The following is a 21161-nucleotide window of genomic DNA, read 5'->3' on the forward strand; positions in this document are numbered from 1 at the left end:
GAAGTGAGGTCCAAAAGCCTAAGTGTTACCATTACCACAAGGTGGGACACCTTCATGCAGAATGCTGGAAGTTGCGGGATAAACCCATGGGACCTACTGGGTACACAAAGCCAATGTAGAGAAAGGGTCCCTGACTGAGAGTACGACAGATCAGGCTGTAGCTCTAACTGCAGCTGTAAGGCCAAGTACAAAAACTGCTGTGAGTGCGGGCGACGTGAACAAGATACCTGAGAGTTACAGGGAATTCTTGTCAAAAGGCAAAGTAACTCCTTATCTCTTAAGTGAGGCAGGTAAACCGATAATAAAAACAAGAAATGCTGGAAATACTCAGCAGGTCTGGCAACATCTGTGGAGAGAGAAGCACAGTTAACGTTTCAGGTCAGTGACCCTTCTTCAGACCTGAAACGTTAACACTGCTTCTCTCTCCACAGATGCTGCCAGACCTGCTGAGTATTTACAGCATTTCTTGTTTTTATTTCAGATTTCCAGCATCCGCAGTATTTTGCTTTTATTTCAGGTAAACCTATAGTTATACTTCGGGATACAGGAGTCATGCAAAGTCTTTTACTGGGGAAAGGCATGACTTTTCCACCAGAGAGCACAGTGAATGCCAAGGTTTTAGTGAATGGTATTGGCGGGGAGTATATACCCATATTGGGTGCACCTGGAGTGGGACCTAATGTCTGGAATGGTAACCATAGGGGTTAGCCATAGTTTGCCTGTAGACAGAGTTGACCTACTCCTGGGGAATGATTTGGCCGGAGCAAAGGTAGTAGCTTCTCCATTGGTCAAGGAAAGACCAAGTGATGTCAAAGAGACACAAGCGTTGCAGGAAAATGTTCCAGGAATTTTTCCTTCATTTGTAGTATCCCGAGCAATGGCTAAACAAATTGCATTGTCGGAGGTAAAATTGGCACCTCAGACAGATAGCTGGATATCTTTGGTCGGAGCAAAGGTTCTTTCTTTTCTTTTGGGCCTCCTTATCTCGAGAGACAATGGATACGCGCCTGGAGGTGGTCAGTGGTTTGTGAAGCAGCGCCTGGAGTGGCTATAAAGGCCAATTCTGGAGTAACAGGCTCTTCCACAGGTGCTGCAGAGAAATTTGTTTGTCGGGGCTGTTGCACAGTTGGCTCTCCCCTTGCGCCTCTGTCTTTTTTCCTGCCAACTACTAAGTCTCTTCGACTCGCCACAATTTAGCCCTGTCTTTATGGCTGCCCGCCAGCTCTGGCGAATGCTGGCAACTGACTCCCACGACTTGTGATCAATGTCACACGATTTCATGTCGCGTTTGCAGACGTCTTTATAACGGAGACATGGACGGCCGGTGGGTCTGATACCAGTGGCGAGCTCGCTGTACAATGTGTCTTTGGGGATCCTGCCATCTTCCATGCGGCTCACATGGCCAAGCCATCTCAAGCGCCGCTGACTCAGTAGTGTGTATAAGCTGGGGATGTTGGCCGCTTCAAGGACTTCTGTGTTGGAGATATAGTCCTGCCACCTGATGCCAAGTATTCTCCGAAGGCAGCGAAGATGGAATGAATTGAGACGTCGCTCTTGGCTGGCATACGTTGTCCAGGCCTCGCTGCCGTAGAGCAAGGTACTGAGGACACAGGCCTGATACACTCGGACTTTTGTGTTCCGTGTCAGTGCGCCATTTTCCCACACTCTCTTGGCCAGTCTGAACATAGCAGTGGAAGCCTTACCCATGCGCTTGTTGATTTCTGCATCTAGAGACAGGTTACTGGTGATAGTTGAGCCTAGGTAGGTGAACTCTTGAACCACTTCCAGAGCGTGGTCGCCAATATTGATGGATGGAGCATTTCTGACATCCTGCCCCATGATGTTCGTTTTCTTGAGGCTGATGGTTAGGCCAAATTCATTGCAGGCAGACGCAAACCTGTCGATGAGACTCTGCAGGCATTCTTCAGTGTGAGATGTTAAAGCAGCATCGTCAGCAAAGAGGAGTTCTCTGATGAGGACTTTCCGTACTTTGGACTTCGCTCTTAGACGGGCAAGGTTGAACAACCTGCCCCCTGATCTTGTGTGGAGGAAAATTCCTTCTTCAGAGGATTTGAACGCATGTGAAAGCAGCAGGGAGAAGAAAATCCCAAAAAGTGTGGGTGCGAGAACACAGCCCTGTTTCACACCACTCAGGATAGGAAAGGGCTCTGATGAGGAGCCACCATGTTGAATTGTGCCTTTCATATTGTCATGGAATGAGGTGATGATACTTAGTAGCTTTGGTGGACATCCGATCTTTTCTAGTAGTCTGAAGAGACCACGTCTGCTGACGAGGTCAAAGGCTTTGGTGAGATCAATGAAAGCAATGTAGAGGGGCATCTGTTGTTCACGGCATTTCTCCTGTATCTGACGAAGGGAGAACAGCATGTCAATAGTCGATCTCTCTGCACGAAAGCCACACTGTGCCTCAGGGTAGACGCGCTCGGCCAGCTTCTGGAGCCTGTTCAGAGCGACTCGAGCAAAGACTTTCCCCACTATGCTGAGCAGGGAGATTCCACGGTAGTTGTTGCAGTCACCGCGGTCACCTTTGTTTTTATAGAGGGTGATGATGTTGGCATCGCGCATGTCCTGGGGTACTGCTCCCTCGTCCCAGCACAGGCATAGCAGTTCATGTAGTGCTGAGAGTATAGCAGGCTTGGCACTCTTGATTATTTCAGGGGTAATGCTGTCCTTCCCAGGGGCTTTTCCGCTGGCTAGGGAATCAATGGCATCACTGAGTTCCGATTTGGTTGGCTGTATGTCCAGCTCATCCATGACTGGTAGAGGCTGGGCTGCATTGAGGGCAGTCTCAGTGACAGCATTCTCCCTGGAGTACAGTTCTAGGTAGTGCTCAACCCAGCGGTCCATCTGTTTGCGTTGGTCAGTGATTATGTCCCCCGATTTAGATTTGAGGGGGGTGATCTTCTTGATGGTTGGCCCAAGAGCTCTCTTCATGCCATCATACATTCCTCTGATGTTTCCGGTGTCTGAGGCCAGCTGAATATGACTGCATAGGTGTTGCCAGTAGTCGTTTGCGCAACGCCTAGCTGTTCTTTGTGCAGTACTTCTGGCTGCTTTAAGTGCTGCGGATGTTAAATCGCTGGGGGCTTTCTTGTAGTTCAAAAGTGCAATGCGCTTAGCGGCTATGACAGGTTCCAGCTCTTCATTATGAGATTGAAACCAGTCTGCATTTCTCTTCGCACTTTTGCCGTAGGTGGTCAAAGCTGACTCATAGATGGCGTCTCTGATGTGGGCCCACTTGGTCTCAGCATCCCCTGTGGGAGTGTTTTGAAGGGCTGTTACAAGTGAATTTAGAAATTTTTGTAACAGCTGTGGGTGAGAAATTCTGCTCGTGTTGATGCGCGGGTGGCCCTTCTGCTTGGAATGATGCAACTTCTTTGGTCTGAGTCTAACCTTGCTGCACACCAGGGAGTGGTCGGTGTCGCAGTCCGCACTGTGGAAGCTGCGTGTGATTTGAGCAAAGGTAGTAGCTTCTCCATTGGTCAAGGAAAGACCAAGTGATGTCAAAGAGACACAAGCGTTGCAGGAAAATGTTCCAGGAATTTTTCCTTCATTTGTAGTATCCCGAGCAATGGCTAAACAAATTGCATTGTCGGAGGTAAAATTGGCACCTCAGACAGATAGCCGGATATCTTTGGTCGGAGCAAAGGTAGTACAAAGGTAATACAGTGACACTTGGAAGGACCACTTGGAACAACAAGAAGTTCTGTTTAGAAAATTACAATCAGCTGATTTAGTGCTAAACTTGCCAAAAGTGGATTGGCAAAAGTGAGAGTAACCTACCTCAGGCATATAGTAGGGCAAGGACAAGTGTTGCCAAGAACAGCAAAAGTACAAGCATTGGTGGAGTTCCCTACCTCTACGACTAAGCGAGAAATCATGAGATTTTTGGGAATGTGTTGTTTCTACTGCAAGTTTGTACCAAATTTTAGTACTATAGCTGCTCCACTGACGGATTTGTTTAAAAAAAAAACCAAGGTAATGTAGTCAGGGGAGTGCCAAACATCTTTTGAGAGGCTTGAAAGCAATTTTGGTTAATGAAACAGTGTTGGCTGCCCCAAATTTTACTAAGCCCTTCAAGGTCGCAGTTGATGCTCGTGACCTGGGGGTGGGTGCAGTCCTGTTACAAAACAATGAATTGGGCACAGGAAGACCAGTGGGATACTTTTCCAAAAAGCTAAATCGATACCTTAAGAGATACCCAACAGTGGAAAAAGAAACCCTGGGCTTATTACTAGCTCTTGAGCATTTTAAGGTCTATGTCCACCACGACTACAGGGAGACACTGGTATATACCAATCATAACCCCTTAGCCCTTGTGAAAAAATTCAAAAACCAGAATGCCAGACTATTCGAATGGAGTTTACTATTGCAACTTTATCACTTAAAGATCATCCACATTCTGCGGCAACATAATGTAATTGCAGATGCTTTGTCTAGGATTTAAATCTGCTGTTATGATCAGGTGAGAAAGGGGTCTAGGGATTCCTTTCAGCCTTCAACTGATCTTACTGTAACAGGGTTTTGATTTAAACACACATTGTATTAGCCCTCCCTTGGTGAATCCTTGTTCACCGCTTTCCAATTATAAGACAAAGAAATTAGCACAAACAGGCTTTCTTAGGTTTAAAGAAGAAAAGTCAAATTTATTAAAACTTAAACTCTAATTTGGTTAACGCCCACGGATACACTCCACGCCCCCTGCTAGTCCTTGCTTGTAGGTAGATCTTGCTTTTCGTTGGGGCCCAGTATTCTTCTTACATCTTGTTCACTGTAGGAGACTCTTCTCTCTTGGGGTTCATATGTCTTCAATGGATTCCACAGCTGGTGAGAGAGATGAGAGCAGAGAGGAGAGGCTGTGGCAAGCTAGCCATGAGAGGTCTTTTTAGTCCAGGAGCAAACAGTTTTCTGAGTTCAAATTTTCTGTGACAAGTTCAAAAAAAAACCTGCAACAGTAAGTTAGTCATGTGGCTAAACTGGTCTGACCACATCTGTTTGTGTATTTGGCCATCTTAGCAGTCAACCTGGAATGCTAGCTCCCCCACCTTCAACGTCTGGTAATCAAAAGTCTATTATAGATTGAATATATCAGTGAATGGTGTTTTGTCCCTTTTAAGCACTGTAGTCAAGGGTCTAATGTTGCTTTCTTTTAAAAAGCAAGTTCTTTCTTTACTCCAGTAACAGTTTAAAAATCAATGCTCACGTGGCAAAATTAACGTGCCTCATTCTTGGTGGGTGGGGCACTGCATTACACCTCCACACCCAGGGGAAAGAAATGCAATTTGAAAAAAAGGTGCTTTTTATTAAAATGTTTGAGAGAAATATAAGATACAGAAAGAAAAACCATGCATTTCTCTCATTTATTTCCATTCATTCATAACTCTTAAAGCTTATTAAAATTGTTTTTCCTGGGTGTCAGTGCTGCTTTAATTTCCCCTTTTTTGGCATCTCAGTAGCCATGTGGTTCTTTGGGGAAGCTTTTCTTCAGTTTGCCCATTGCCACAACTGCCTAGGGTTTTGTTCCTGCTGAAATAATGCTTTTTTTCAGGAGAGTTAGTAGTGGGCAGGTCGATCCTGAACTCTTTTTCAGTGCTTCACTGAGTCATGCAAAGGCTTTTGACTTCCGGGGATGGGTGGTTCCCTTTTCCTCCGACTGTGGGGGAGGATTCTTTGCTACTCTCCCCTTTGTTCTCTGGACATTCCTGCCTGCAGATATGTGCGCAGAGTTAACTGCGTTCCCCTGTGGCACTTCAACTAGGTGAAGCATCACCCTCACGGTTTCTGTGCCCGGTAGAGGTCTCTTTGTCTCTGCAGGTTCCTGTTAATGCTGTTAGCAACTCGGGTGGGGTGTTTCTAGAGTCTGCATTTACATAGGAGGATGTGGGGTCTAACTTTTCACATTTTTTAGGGTTGTCTGACCGGACAGTAGGGGTTTTCATCCGGGATTCCTCCCGGACTTCCTTTAACTTGCCCTCTTGGTCACTTTTTCACCTTCTCTTTCTAAACTTTTGCCAGCCGTGTGCCTGCCTGTCCCCTTTTGGTCTTGGCAGGAGTCCCTTACAGTTCACCAGCCCTCTGCTGGAGGGTCCTCTTAACACCGGTACAGGACTTAGGGGTGCAGGTTTCACTGTAGGTTGGGGATTCCCCTCAAGCTGGCACATGTGGCAACTCCTGAAGTACTCCACCACATCTTTGTGGAGTTTTCGCCTGTCAAACTGCTGTGTTATGCTGGCTCTGGTCTTTCGTATACTGGCATGTACAGCCACTGTAGTCTCGTGGGCCCTTCTTAATATTTCTCCCCGGTACCTCTGCGGCACCACCAACTGGTGAACTACTGTCCACTCCATGCTCTCAGGTCTGTAAGGAGAACTCAATTTCCTCCTCAGTACCTCATTCTTTAAGTGGCGGCAATCTGGGACTCCCCCTGCTTCACTTTCAGACTGGGCAGCCTGTGCTAACTTTCACAATACTGGGTCCGCTCGCTGAGCCTCAGCTGGGGAAAATTCATTTAATTCATTCCCTGGGTCTCCTAACTTTACAAAGAAAGTCTCGGACAGGCAGACCTCATGGCCATCTGCCTGCAGTGCCAATGCGGTCTCCTCTGGGAGAGCTGGTTTGATCATGGCCTGGCTCACTATACATTCAGGGATACATTCAAGCAGCGGTCCATCTCTCGTCACTACCCTGTCTCTCTGACCTCCTGCGGTCTCTCTTTCACTACTTGGGGAGCTACCACCTTCACCCCCATCAGATCATTACCTAGGAGCAGGTCAACCCCATCCACAGGCAAACTAGGGACAATCCCTACGGTCACCTGTCCTGAAACTAGGTCGCACTCCAGGTGCAGCCGGTGTACAGGTACAGGCATACACTGCCCTCCAATACCATTCACCACCATTTTGGTGTTCACTGCACTCTCTCAGGGAAAGGCCAGGCCTTTTCCCAGTAAAAGGGATCTAGTGGCCCCTGTGTCCCTGAGAATCACTATGGGCTTGCTTGCCCCACTCATGGGGTATGGGGTTACTTTCCCTTCAGACACAAAACCCTGATAACCTTCAGGAATCCTAGTACATTTTCCTGCACTTGCAGCCGTAGTAAGCTTCCTGGGTTGCACTCTTACTGCAGTTAAAGCCACAGCTTGTTGTTCTGTGCTTCCCATCAGGGCCCCATCTTCACTGAGCAGGTGTGCCCTGATTAATCCTACCGGCTTTCCCTTTAGTTTCCAGCAGTCAGCTTTTAAATGCCCTGCCTTATTACAATGGAAGCGCACAGATCTCCAAGTCTCACTCTTGCTCACAGCACCTTCCTTTTTGGCTGGAGGAGGGCCCCCTGTGTCTCCTGCTTTCTGTTCCCTCCCAGGATTGTCTGGCAGAGATCACCTTCCCACCGTTTGTCCTTTTCGGGTTTGTGGGGGTGATTAGGAAAGGTTCTCCCCTGGGAAACCGACTTATAAATTCAAGCAAACACATCAGCCAGAACTGTCACTTGCCAGGCTCTCTGGACCCACTGCTCCACTACATGGGTCTTTATGGAGAGTTGGAGAGAGTTTTTAAATTCCTCTAACAGAACCACCTCCCTGAGATTCTCATAGCTGAGCTGTACTTCAAGAGCCGTCATCCACTGGTAAAAAGCCAGCTGCTTACTTCTTTCAAATTCCAGATAGGTTTGATGAGCTTGCTTTTTGAGGGTTCTAAACTTTTGGCAATAGGCTTCGGGTACTAATTCATATGCCCCGAGGATAGCATTTTTGGCCAGTTCATAATTTGACGAACTCTCATCTGCCAGCAAGGAATAAACCTCATGGGCTTTTCCAGTTAGCTTGCTTTGTAGTGAAAGAGACCCGGTCTCAGCTGGCCATTTTAGCTGCCTTGCCAGCTTCTCAAAAGACACAAAAAACACTTCCACATCTTCCTCATTGAATTTTGGGATTAAATGAGCTAGTTTTAACAATTCTGTACCCAGCCCTGAATTACGCTCCTCCATATTGACCATGCTTTCAAGCCACTTCAGCTCTCTTTCTTCGGATTCTTTCTGGAATATTCTTTCTCTCTCTCTCTCCTACCTTACATTCTCTGCCAATTCCTTCTGGAAGGCTCTCGCTTTCTCTTTACATTCCTTTTGGAAGGCTCTCCCTTTCTCCCTCTCCTGCCTCTCTCTCTTTCCTGTGTTCCTTTCCCTTTCCTCTAATTCAAGTTTCCTCTGTTCCAATTGTATTTTTGCTAACAGTACGCTGTCTGAGTCTACTTCTAACACTGCTTCTGCTTCTTCAGATTCAAGGGGAAAATGGGTGACCACTAGCCTTAGGAGCTTAGACTTCCTAGCCTTGCCACATACAGTGATCACACACTGCTCAGCCATTTTTCTCAGCTCCTCCATAGACAGTGCTTTTAACTTATCCCAAGTTACTTCACCCCGGCTTGGAGAGCTACTCGCTTCAGTTGCAGACATGATAGTATTCAATCAGACACAACCACAAGAAAACCTATATTAATCTTGCTCTTTTTTTTTGATTGGGAACAATTTGTCCTCCCACTTCCAATTTCACTTGTTTGTCTGTGGGTCAATTCCGGACACTAGCACCCAAATTTCTATTACGACCAGGTGAGAAAAAGGTCTAGGGTCCCTTTCAACCTTCACCTGGTCTTACTGTAAAAGGGTTTTGTTTTAAGCACACTGTGTTGTAGCTTTTACTTGGTGAATCCTTGTTCACTGCTTTCCAATTATAAGGCAAAGAAATGAGCACAAACAGGCTTTCTTAGGTTTAAAGAAGAAAAGTGAAAATTATTAAAACTTAAGCTCTAATTTGGTTAATGTCCACGGATACACGCTGTGCCCCACACGAGCATGCATATGCGATATGCACATGCAAATAGAGACAGAAAAGAGCAGAAGAAAAATAAAGTGGAGAGATTTGTGGCAATCTCTGAAGAAGGGTTTTTGTTTCTGTGCTTCGAGCTCACTGTAGTCCTTGCCTGTAGGTAGATCTTGCTTTTCATTCGGGCCCATTATTCTTCTTAAACCTTGTTCACTGTAGGAGACTCTTCTCTCTTGGGGTTCATATGTCTTCAATGGATTCCAAAGCTGGTGAGAAAGATGAGAACAGAGAGGAGAGGCTGCAGCAAGCCAGCCACGAGAGGCCTCTTCAGTCCAGGAGTAAACATTTTTCTGCGTTCAAATTCTCTGTGGCAAGTTCATAAAAAAGCCTGCAACAGTAAGTTATTCATGTGACTGAACTGGTCTGACCATGTCTGTTATGTATTCGGCCATCTTAGCAGTCAGCCAGGAATGCTAGCTGCCCCACCTTTAATGTCTGGTAATCAAAAGTCGAATGAATGTATCAGTGAATGGTCTTTTGTCCCTTTTAAGCACTGTCTGTAAATATGCAAACGTATTTCCAGTCAAGGGTCTGGTGTTGCTTTCTTTTAAAAAGCAAGTTCTTTCTTTACTCCAGTAACAGTTTAAAAATCAATGTTCATATAGTGAAATTACGGTGCCTCATTCTGAACAAAGAACAAAGAAAATTACAGCACAGGAACAGGCCCTTCGGCCCGCCAAGCCTGCGCCGATCCAGATCCTCTTTCTAAACATGACGCCTATTTTCTAAGGGTCTGTATCTCTTTACTTCCTGCCCATTCATGTATCTGTCTATATACATCTTAAAAGACGCTTTCGTGCCCGCGTCTACCACCTCCGCTGGCAACGCGTTCCAGGCACCCACCACCCTCTGCGTAAAGAACTTTCCACGCATATCCCCCCTAAACTTTTCCCCTTTCACTTTGAACTCGTGACCCCTAGTAATTGAATCCCCCACTCTGGGAAAAAGCTTCTTGCTATCCAACCTGTCTATACCTCTCATGATTTTGTACACCTCAATCAGGTCCCCCCTCAACCTCCGTCTTTCTAATGAAAATAATCCTAATCTACTCAACCTCTCTTCATAGCTAGCGCCCTCCATACCAGGCAACATCCTGGTGAACCTCCTCTGCACCCTCTCCAAAGCATCCACATCCTTTTGGTAATGTGGCGACCAGAACTGCACGCAGTATTCCAAATGTGGCCGAACCAAAGTCCTATACAACTGTAACATGACCTGCCAACTCTTGTACTCAATACCCCGTCCGATGAAGGAAAGCATGCCGTATGCCTTCTTGACCACTCTATTGACCTGTGTTGCCACCTTCAGGGAACAATGGACCTGAACACCCAAATCTCTCTGTACATCAATTTTCCCCAGGACATTTCCATTTACTGTATACTTCACTCTTGAATTGAACCTTCCAAAATGCATCACCTCGCATTTGCCCTGATTGAACTCCATCTGCCATTTCTCTGCCCAACTCTCCAGTCTATCTATATTCTGCTGTATTCTCTGACAGTCCCCTTCACTATCTGCTACTCCACCAATCTTAGTGTCATCTGCAAACTTGCTAATCAGACCACCTCTGCTTTCCTCCAAATCATTTATGTATATCACAAACAACAGTGGTCCCAGCACAGATCCCTGTGGAACACCACTGGTCACACGTCTCCATTTTGAGAAACTCCCTTCCACTGCTACTCTCTGTTGCCCAGCCAGTTCTTTATCCATCTAGCTAGTACACCTTGGACCCCATGCGCCTTCACTTTCTCCATCAGCCTACCATGGGGAACCTTATCAAACGCCTTACTGAAGTCCATGTATATGACATCTACAGCCCTTCCCTCATCAATCAACTTTGTCACTTCCTCAAAGAATTCTATTAAGTTGGTAAGACATGACCTTCCCTGCACAAAACCATGTTGCCTATCACTGATAAGCCCATTTTCTTCCAAATGGGAATAGATCCTATCCCTCAGTAACTTCTCCAGCAGCTTCCCTACCACTGACGTTTGGCTCACCGGTCTATAATTACCTGGATTATCCCTGCTACCCTTCTTAAACAAGGGGACAACATTAGCAATTCTCCAGTCCTCCGGGACCTCACCCGTGTTTAAGGATGCTGCAAAGATATCTGTTAAGGCCCCAGCTATTTCCTCTCTCGCTTCCCACAGTAACCTGGGATAGATCCCATCCGGACCTGGGGACTTGTCCACCTTAATGCCTTTTAGAATACCCAACACTTCCTCCCTCCTTATGCCGACTTGACCTAGAGTAATCAAACATCTGTTCCTAACCTCAACATCCTTCATGTCCCTCTCCTCGGTGAATACCGATGCAAAGTACTCGTTTAGAATCTCACCCATTTTCTCTGACTCCATGCATAACTTTCCTCCTTTGTCCTTGAGTGGGCCAATCCTTTCTCTAGTTACCCTCTTGCTCCTTATATATGAATAAAAGGCTTTGGGATTTTCTTTAACCCTGTTTACTAAAGATATTTCATGACCCCTTTTAGCCCTCTTAATTCCTCATTTCAGATTGGTCCTACATTGCCGATATTCTTTCAAAGCTTCGTCTTTCTTCAGCCACCTAGACCTTACGTATACTTCCTTTTTCCTCTTAGCTAGTCTCACAATTTCACCTGTCATCCATGGTTCCCTAATCTCGCCATTTCTATCCCTCATTTTCACAGGAACATGTCTCTCCTGCACGCTAATCAACCTCTCTTTAAAAGCCTCCCACATATCACATGTGGATTTACCTTCAAACAGCTGCTCCCAATCTACATTCCCCAGCTCCTGCCGAATTTTGGTATAGTTGGCCTTCCCCCAATTTAGCACTCTTCCTTTAGGACCATTCTCGTCTTTGTCCATGAGTATTTTAAAGCTTATGGAATTGTGATCACTATTTCCAAAGTAGTCCCCTACTGAAACTTCAACCACCTGGCCGGGCTCATTCCCCAACACCAGGTCCAGTATGGCCCCTTCCCGAGTTGGACTGTTTACATACTGCTCTAGAAAACCCTCCTGGATGCTCCTGACAAATTCTGCTCCATCTAGACCTCTAACACTAAGTGAATCCCAGTCAATGTTGGGAAAATTAAAATCTCCTATCACCACCACCCTGTTGCTCCTACATCTTTCCATAATCTGTTTACATATTTGTACCTCTATCTCACGCTCGCTGTTGGGAGGCCTGTAGTACAGCCCCAACATTGTTACCGCACCCTTCCTATTTCTGAGTTCTGCCCATATTGCCTCACTGCTCGAGTCCTCCATAGTGCCCTCCTTCAGCACAGCACAGCTGGATTAATCCTCCAAGCCGCCTGAAAAGAACAGCTCCAGAAAAGATTGCAGTGACCCATCTCCATATACCTGGACGCCAGACTGTATGCCATTTTGGGACGCAACATATCTCAACTGCTTTCTTCAAGAATTAACAAGTGTTTGGCCAAAGTATTCCTTTCTTGTTTGTTTTATTGTAAAACAGCGCTGTAGAGAAAATGTCTTTATTTTTCTTTAACCCGTGTATGTGTGTGTATATGTGCATGCATGTGTGGGGGGCGGTATTTAAAAAGGGATCTTTCATATTTCAATCTGTATGTTAATGCTTTGCTTCATTACTGGATAAGTCTTGCTTTATAATAAATTGATTCTTGTGTTTATTAAAGAAACCAGGTGTATTTTATTCTGGGATAAAGAGTAGAGTATATGATTGACCGTATTGGTAACAGGGTAAACATTTAAATATATATTGTGACCTGTGGAGAAGTGGAACTAGAAAAGACAGTGCACTCCTCCCACCTCAGTCATAACAACACTTATAGCCAAGCCTCTAAAGGACATGTATACCAACCTCTGAGTAGGTCAGACTGAGTGACACTCAATCCGCAGAAGGTTGGCCTCCTCTTCCTGAAGTGGCAGATTGGTATCCACATTATCAGCTTCTGAATTAAAAGACAGGGATAAGGGTTAACTTTAAATGTGAGGTGAGGCAGTAGGTGGCTGCTGAAAGCAACTGAAGTTTGTCATGCAATGACTGTAGGATGAGATAGAAATTAAAATGGAAAAAGAGGATAAGGTGTGAAGAAACCCTGTGGGATGTTTCCTCTCATGCTGTCATTTGTTACAACCAGGTGAGAAAGAGGTCTAGGGTTCCCTTTCAGCCTTCATCTGGTCTTACTGTAACAGGGTTTTATTTTTAGCTCCGCCTTGGTGAATCCTTGTTCACCGCTTTCCAATTATAAGGCAAAGAAACGAGCACAAACAGGCTTTCTTAGGGTTAAAGAAGAAAAGTGAAATTTTATGAAACGTAAACTCTAATTCAGTTGATGCCTACGGATACAGGATGCGCACACGTTAGCATGCATGCGCGATACACGCAAGCAAGTAGAGACAGAAAAGAGCAGAAGAAAAATTAAAGAGGAGAGGTTTGAGGCAATATCTGAAGAGTTGTTGTTACCGTTCTTTGAGCTCACTGTAGTCCTTGATTGTCGGTAGTTCTTGCTTTTCGTTGGGGCCCAATATTCTTCTTAAACCTTGTTCACTGTAGGAGACTTTTCTCTCTTGGAGTTCATGTGTCTTCAGTCGGTTTTTGCAGTTGAGTTCCGTGAGAAAGAGATGGGAGCAAACAGACAGACAGGAAGTCTTCTTCAGTTAAGGAGTATTCTGCTTTCTGCCAGTTCAAACACTGTCTCTACAATTTAAAACTCCCCAAGTTGGCCAGCAGGGTTGTCACGTGACTGATATAACCATTTCTGGCTTTGTGTATTGGGTGGTCAATTGTCTACAAATACTGTCTGTTAATATGCAAAAATGTCTTTCCAGCCAGGGGCCTGGCAACCCCTTGTATCAGGCCTTCTCTTCTTCCCAGCAACAATTTGAAATTTAATGTCCATGTGGTGAAATCAATATGCCTTATTCGTGGCAGGTGGGGGCCTGCATGACACATTATACTCTCCCTGCACATGATGGCAAGCACATTTTCTACCACAAGGGGCAGGGTGTGCAGGCAGCCTCAGCCTCCTCCAATCATGGCCTCCTGCGACAAAATGTGTACAATCTTATCCTGCAAAAACAAAGGGAGAAGGTGTAGGATGTGTAAGTGCGAGGAGAAGGAGGTAGAATGAAGTGTGGTGCAGTAATTGTAGTAGAGTGAAGGAATGTGGCAGAGGTGAGTATTGTGAATAGTGAGGCTTCAGGCGATGGAGGTGTGAGAAGAGAGTAAGAGAGCTGAGAGTTAGGATTCTTGCATTGTCAAGTCTGGCGAAGTTATTGAATTGATTTTGACATTACAGCCCTGTCCTTTGAGCTAAGGTCCTGCAATAAAGGTCCTTTGAAACATCTTCCCACTGGTGATAGAAGTGAATTTTGGAGGAGTTTCTGCCCCTAACATGAGGAAAAACACAAGCTCCCTTCTTTTTCTCCACAGCCTGGATCAGGGCCTCTAATGCAGCATTGGAAAACCGGGGAACATCTTCAGATATTGCAGCCATTTACTTCTTAAGAAACTTTCTTCCTATCTTCAACCCCTTTAAAGGGTGCTGATTGCTTTCAAATAGCAGCAATGAAGTCTGGTTTCCTGCCTGCCGCAAACAAGTGCGCAGCCATTGATTAGTGCAGGTAGTGCTAGCTACATGCCTGATCATTACAAAGAGGTGGCAGTACCAATTTCACCACAAATTTCTAGGCCACATATTCACATTGTATCACATTGTCTGTCATTTTCTGAAAAGATATTCAAATGTGAAGTGTTTCAAATTGATTTACAGTTATGTGTAGACACATAAAGTAATCCAATTTGGTTCATTTAAAGTTCTCTGTTTGGTTTGGCCACAAATCCACAAAATAATTCCAGACAACATATACACTGCAGTCTCTGAAGGTTGCTTATGACCACAGAAACAATAATAGCAAACTTGTAATATTATGCTCTGCTGAAAGCAAAGAAAGTAAATGTAGAGCAAAGAAACCACACAGCAAACAGATGGCATAACTTTCACATGTGCAGTGGAACTCATATTGTTTACAAAAAGAAAGCAACATATCGTCGGTGACAAAATACCTGAACATTCAAATGTAAAATCCTAGTACAAAGCTCCAGAATTGTAAAATAAATAAATTAATTAATTAAACATTTCTTCATCATGAAAACACCTTTCCCTTTATTCCTTTGGCTACATGAGCATCAGGTCCTTCATCAATAATACTATTTTTCTTGTCCACTCTGCCTTAACACTTGTTCGGCTCAGTGCTTCTAAAATAACCTTCACCTGTTAAGATTACTAGGTACAATATTGGTAGTTTGGATCCATTATCATGTCCTTGATCCACTATTGGCAAAGGTCTGCCCCCAGCTGGCAGGCCTGCAGCTTCAGGCCTGGCTGCTGGCCTTTGAGTCTTCTAGAGAACAGCAGGTTGAGATCCTGAAGAAAAGGGAAGCCACTTCAGTTGTTAATTTTTGCCTATTTGTTACCTACTTCCCTCAGACCCTCTGACCTGGAAATGGGTGGCCCATGGATGTTACTACATGATATTGAGGCAAAATGTGCATTGGATTGCCATAATGCAATATAAATCCTATCAAAATGTATCATTGTGTCATAAGCTTGAACATCACCAAACAGTTTGTGAATCATTTCTTTTTTCATGAAGACACAGCCCTTCCAAGTCTCAGTTAACAGTTATTTTGCTGTTCTTCTAACTACCAAATAAATGCGTTTATTTCTTTCAAGGCACCGAAAAGTGAATTTAATAGGTTTGGGAAGTACAAGATATTTACCTAGGGAATGGTTTCCTCTATGCTATCATTCAAGCACTGCCCTTGATGTCAGAAGTAAACGAGCAATGACTCAGTTACCATGGTGAATATAAATGATGAGTGGGGCAACCCTGTCCGGTATCTTTGTTGAAGATTGAAACGGAGCACTTAATGTCATGAGTGAAGTAACACACCTGGAGAAGAGTGCCAAATGTCAGTCCATTTATTGAATATTTCCCAAGACAGCATCTGTTAAGAATGGCCTATTGCACCCTGTCAAGCACTGTTGCATTATTAAGAAAATGATATATTACGTTTTGGGGTTGTTCCTACTCTCCAGTTGGTTCAAGCATTGCTTTGCTTTAGCTAGATTTCACAAAGAAGTTGCTTAAGTTATCCTTAATTATGGCATTTATTAATTTTCCCCTTGCTCACCTGCAGTGTGCCCAGATCTTGTGTCATTCTCAGTTGAAGGGCAGATAGGTAATTTGTGCTTAAGCATTTTGTGCTGAGGGTCAACATAGAAAAAATTGTCTGCATGCCAATTGTTGCTGATAAATATAAAAACTTCCCATGTTGTCTTTGCTTTACTGTGCATGTGTGGAGCTTATGTACATGTGGATTCCGCTGTTGTACACGATCAGACAGGCACCTTGTTGCAGGTGAGAAAAATCAAAAATAATTGCTTGTTCTGTACGTCCACAGAAACCGTCAACATTTCACGCTGAGCATCAATATTTGCATATTTATGTCCATATGTCATTGTTTGATGACAAAAAAAATCAATATTTCCCACACCTCCTGTGAGGTCAACCCAGACGTAATTCTCTTCTGCGAATTGCATGCAGTTCCCACGCTGGCTTTCGATAAAATGGCATCAATTGGTTTCCAAGTATTTCAAATCTTTGGAGGTGGAGTGGACTACAGAGACTGATCAATTGTAGCAAATGTATCTGGAGGAAATATGTGGCACAGACTGATATAAAAAATAGTGAAGAGAGTCATACAAAATTACAATTAGCGAGATGATGAATAGGCGACAACTATTAGCGTTTCATTACTGTTTCATTGAGGTGTGGGAAATGGCAATGATTTTACAGAACAGTGCCAGGAACAATCAACTCACCTTGCAGCTGTCATTCTAACTCAATAGTGAAGTGAACTGCTAGCTTACTTCTGACATCAAGGGCACTGCCTGAACGATAGCATTGAGGATACCATTCCTTGGGTAAATATCTTGTACTTCACAAACCTATTAAATCCACTTTTCACTGCCATGAAAGAAATAAACACATTTATTTGGTAGTTAGAAGAACAACAAAATAAATTTTTACTGAGTCTTGGAAGCGCTGTGACTTCGTGAAAAAAATGATTCACAATGATTCACATCACCATTTTGGTGATGTTTCAAGCATATGACACAATGATGCATTTTCATAGGATTTATACGCTTGAGGTCTGCAATGGTTCATAGAGCAATTGTGTTTCTATCCGCAAGAAAAGGAATCCCAGTGATCTGGCAAGGCATCTTGCTGATATCAGTAACTGCGAAGGTGGTGCTTCAGGCTACTGTAGCACTGATAGCGGATGTTGTGGAAGTCTACAGTGTAATTAGAAATGCATTTTGTTTTCCTGATTAATGCAGTTAAACCTTTTATACAAGATCATGGAGCATCATAAGGCACAAGGGAAATCCACTGACATTGATTTCATCAATGCTTGTGAAGCTTTAGACCATGTGTTTCATATGGTCCTCATGAAGATATTGGAAACTCGAAGTACACAGCAAAATCTTGGATTTTATCCATGCAGTGTATTCCACTTCCAAGATTCATGTAAGCATAGATCAGAGACTCACTGAAACTAATTCTCTTGAAAGGGAAGTAAGACCATCCTAGTCCACGCTTTTAGGTGACACAGGGGCTTAAGCAAAACTTTAATGAAAGCATTAAAAGGCAAAGAACATAAATTAGTGTACTGATCAAGTGTCTGATTTAGTGGATAAAATTAAGTTTGATTGTGAAATATAAATTTTATTTTGTTTAAAACCATATTTTGGATATAAAATTTTCAGTTACTATGAAAATAATAGCAATGGAAATGTTTCAGAAAGCAGTGAGTGGTGTGATTGGTTCACCTCCCTTCTTTGTTAGCATCCCCTACTGGTCATTCAAAATTTATTGTATTTAAAAGTCCATAGAAGTTTGTCATTGGCAGTTTTCTACTTTACTTTTGATTCATACATACAGTTCTTATTTGCTGCTGTTTTACATTAAGCCAATCAATAATCATTGTTAGCATAATATTGACATTGATAGTTAACACGTACAGTATAACCGTATATGCAAAGGAGCAATACATGTTCAAAGGGGAAAAAGAACAATGCAAGCAAGAAAAGTGTACAAAAGTATAGCAGGAAAAAGAATGCTGCCAGCTGGAAGAGAATGCAAAAATAGGATGGGGTCAAGCCATCAACGCAAGCTCGAGGAGCAGCACCTGATCTTTCGATTAGGCACTCTATAGCCTTACGGTCTCAACCTAGAGTTTAACAATTTGAGAGCATAACTGGCCTTTTTTCTATTCTTTGGATTATTTTATTTTTTAACCATGTGCCTGGTTTTCATGTGGACAGCGCTGCTCATTATTCAGCCATTAACACTCTGTGGACTAATGCCTTGTCCGGCGGTGGGTGGAGGCCCTTAAGTGCTAGTTAATTGGCCAGTTAAGGGTCTTGATTGGCCTGGAGCAGGCAGGCCATTCCTCACCACCACCCCACATAAAATTGCAGTGGGGTCGGGAGGGAGGTCAGGAAAGCATTCCACCCCCCCCCCACACTCAATTTTAGGCCCCCATCAGCACCAGCCTGCTCATTTAGGGGGGGGGGCGCGTAAAATTCCGGCCGTTAACTCTTTCTCTCTCTCCACAGATGCTGCCTGAACTGCTGAGCATTTCCAGCACTTTCTGTTTTTATTTCAGATTTCCAGCTTCTGCAGTATTTTGCTTTAAGTACATGTCTGAAATGTTTCTGCAAACTTGGCTGATTTAGTCGTTTGTCTATCGTCAGGGAGAGATATAGGAGCAGCTAAGTAGGCAAATCTCAGAAAGCAAAAATAATAGGGTAATAATAGTAGGGGATTTCAACTTCCCCAATATTAAATGGGATAGTTTTAGTGTAAAAGGCTTAAAGGGGGCGGAATTCTTAAAGTGCATACAGGAAAGCTTTTTGAGCCAGCGCGTAGAAAGTCCTACAAGAGAAGGGGCAGTACTGGACCTAATCCTAGGGAATGAAGCCAGACAAGTGGTAGAAGTGTCAGTGGGGGAGTATTTCGGGGATAGTGACCATAGGGATAACCCTGGGAATTATAGACCAGTCAGTCTTACGTCGGTAGTGGGCAAATTATTGGAGAGGATTCTGAGAGACAGGATTTATGATTATTTGGAAAAGCATGGTTTGATTAGAGACAGTCAGCATGGCTCTGTAAGGGGCAGGTCATGCCTCACAAGCCTTATTGAATTTTTTGAAGATGTGACAAAACACATTGATGAAGGAAGAGCAGTGGATGTGGTGTATATGGATTTTAGCAAGGTGTTTGATAAGGTTCCCCATGGTAGGCTCATTCAGAAAGTAAGGAGGCATGGGATACAGGGAAAGTTGGCTGTCTGGATACAAAATTGGCTGGCCCATAGAAGTGGTAGTAGATGGAAAGTATTCAGCATGGAGCTCGGTGACCAGTGGTGTTCCGCAGGGATCTGTTCTGGGACCTCTGCTCTTTGTGATTTTTATAAACGACTTGGATGAGGAAGTGGAAGGCTGAGTTAGCAAGTTTGCTGATGACACGAAGGTTGCTGGAGTTGTGGATAGTGTGGAAGGCTGTTGTAGGTTGCAACGGGGACATTGACAGGATGCAGAGCTGGGCTGAGAAGTGGCAGATGGAGTTCAACCTGGAAAGGTGTGAAGTGATTCATTTTGGAAGGTTGAATTTGAATGCGGAATACAGGCTGAAAGACAGGATTCTTGGTAGTGTGGAGGAACAGAGGGATCTTGGGGTCCATGTCTATAGATCGCTCAAAGTTGCCACCCAAGTTGATAGTGTTGTTAAGAAGGTGTATGGTGTGTTGGCTTTCATTAACAGGGCGATTGAGTTTAAGAGCCGCGAGGTTATGCTGCAGCTCTATAAGGCCCTGGTTCGACCACACTTGGAATATTGTGTTCAGTTCTGGTCGCCTCATTATAGGAAGGATGTGGAAACTTTAGAGAGGGTGCAGTAGATTTACCAGGATGCTGCCTGGACTGGAGGGCATGTCCTCCGAAGAAAGATTGAGGGAGCTAGGGCTTTTCTCATTGGAGCGAAGAAGGATGAGAGGTGACTTGATAGAGGGGTACAAGATGATGAGAGGCATAGATAGAGTGGATAGTCAGAGACTTTTTCCCAGGGTGGAAAGGGCTATCACCAGGGGACATAATTTTAAGGTGATTGGAGGAAGGTTTCGGGGAGATGTCAGAGGTAGGTTCTTTACACAGAGAGTGGTGGGTGTGTGGAATGCGCTGCCAGCGGTGGTAGTAGAAGCAGATATATTAGGGGCATTTAAGCGACTCTTGGATAGGTACATGGATGATAGTAGAATGAAGAGTAGGTAGTTAGTTTGATCTTAGAGCAGGTTAAAGGTTCGGCACAACATCGTGGGCCGAAGGGCCTGTACTGTGCTGTACTGTTCTATGTTCTATGTTTTATAACTCTGTAAGATTTAAGGTCGTTATGGAAAAGGACAAGGATGGACTGGAAATAAAGGTACTGAATTGGGAGAAAGCCGATTTCAATATGATAAAACAGGATCTGGCCAAAGTGGACTGGGAGCAGCTACTTGTAGGAAAACCTACATCAGACCAGTGGGAGTCATTCAAAAAGGAAATAGTGAGAGTTCAGGGCCAACATGTTCCCGTAAAGGTGAAGGGTAGGACCAGCAAATCCAGGGAACCCTGGATGCCAAGGGATATCGATGATTGGATAAGGAAACAAAAAGGAGGCTTATGGCAGATTCAGAGGGCTGAAAACAGCAGAGGCCCTAGAGAAGTATAGAAAGTGTAGAGCTGTACTTAAAAAAGTAATTAGGAGAGCGAAGGGGGGCATGAGAAAACACTGGCGGGCATGATAAAGGAAAATCCCAAGGCGTTTTAGAAGTATATTAACGGCAAGAGGATAACCAGGGAAAGAGTAGGGCCCATTAGGGACCAAAGTGGCAATCTGTGCGGGGAGCCGGAGGACGTAGGTGAGATTTTAAATGATTATTTTTCATCTATATTCACTATGGAGAAGGAAGATGTAGGTGTAGAGATCAGAGAGGGGGATTGTGATATACAAATTAGCATTGAAAGGGAGGAGGTATTAGCGGTTTTAGCGGGCTTAAAAGTGGAAAAATCCACAGGCCCAGATGAGATGTATCCCAGGCTGTTATGTGAAGCAAGGGAGGAGATAGCAGGGACTCAGACACAAATTTTCAAATCCACTCTGGCCACAGGAGAAGT

Source organism: Heterodontus francisci, chromosome 4 (assembly GCF_036365525.1).
Source record: "Heterodontus francisci isolate sHetFra1 chromosome 4, sHetFra1.hap1, whole genome shotgun sequence".
NCBI lineage: Eukaryota > Metazoa > Chordata > Chondrichthyes > Heterodontiformes > Heterodontidae > Heterodontus > Heterodontus francisci.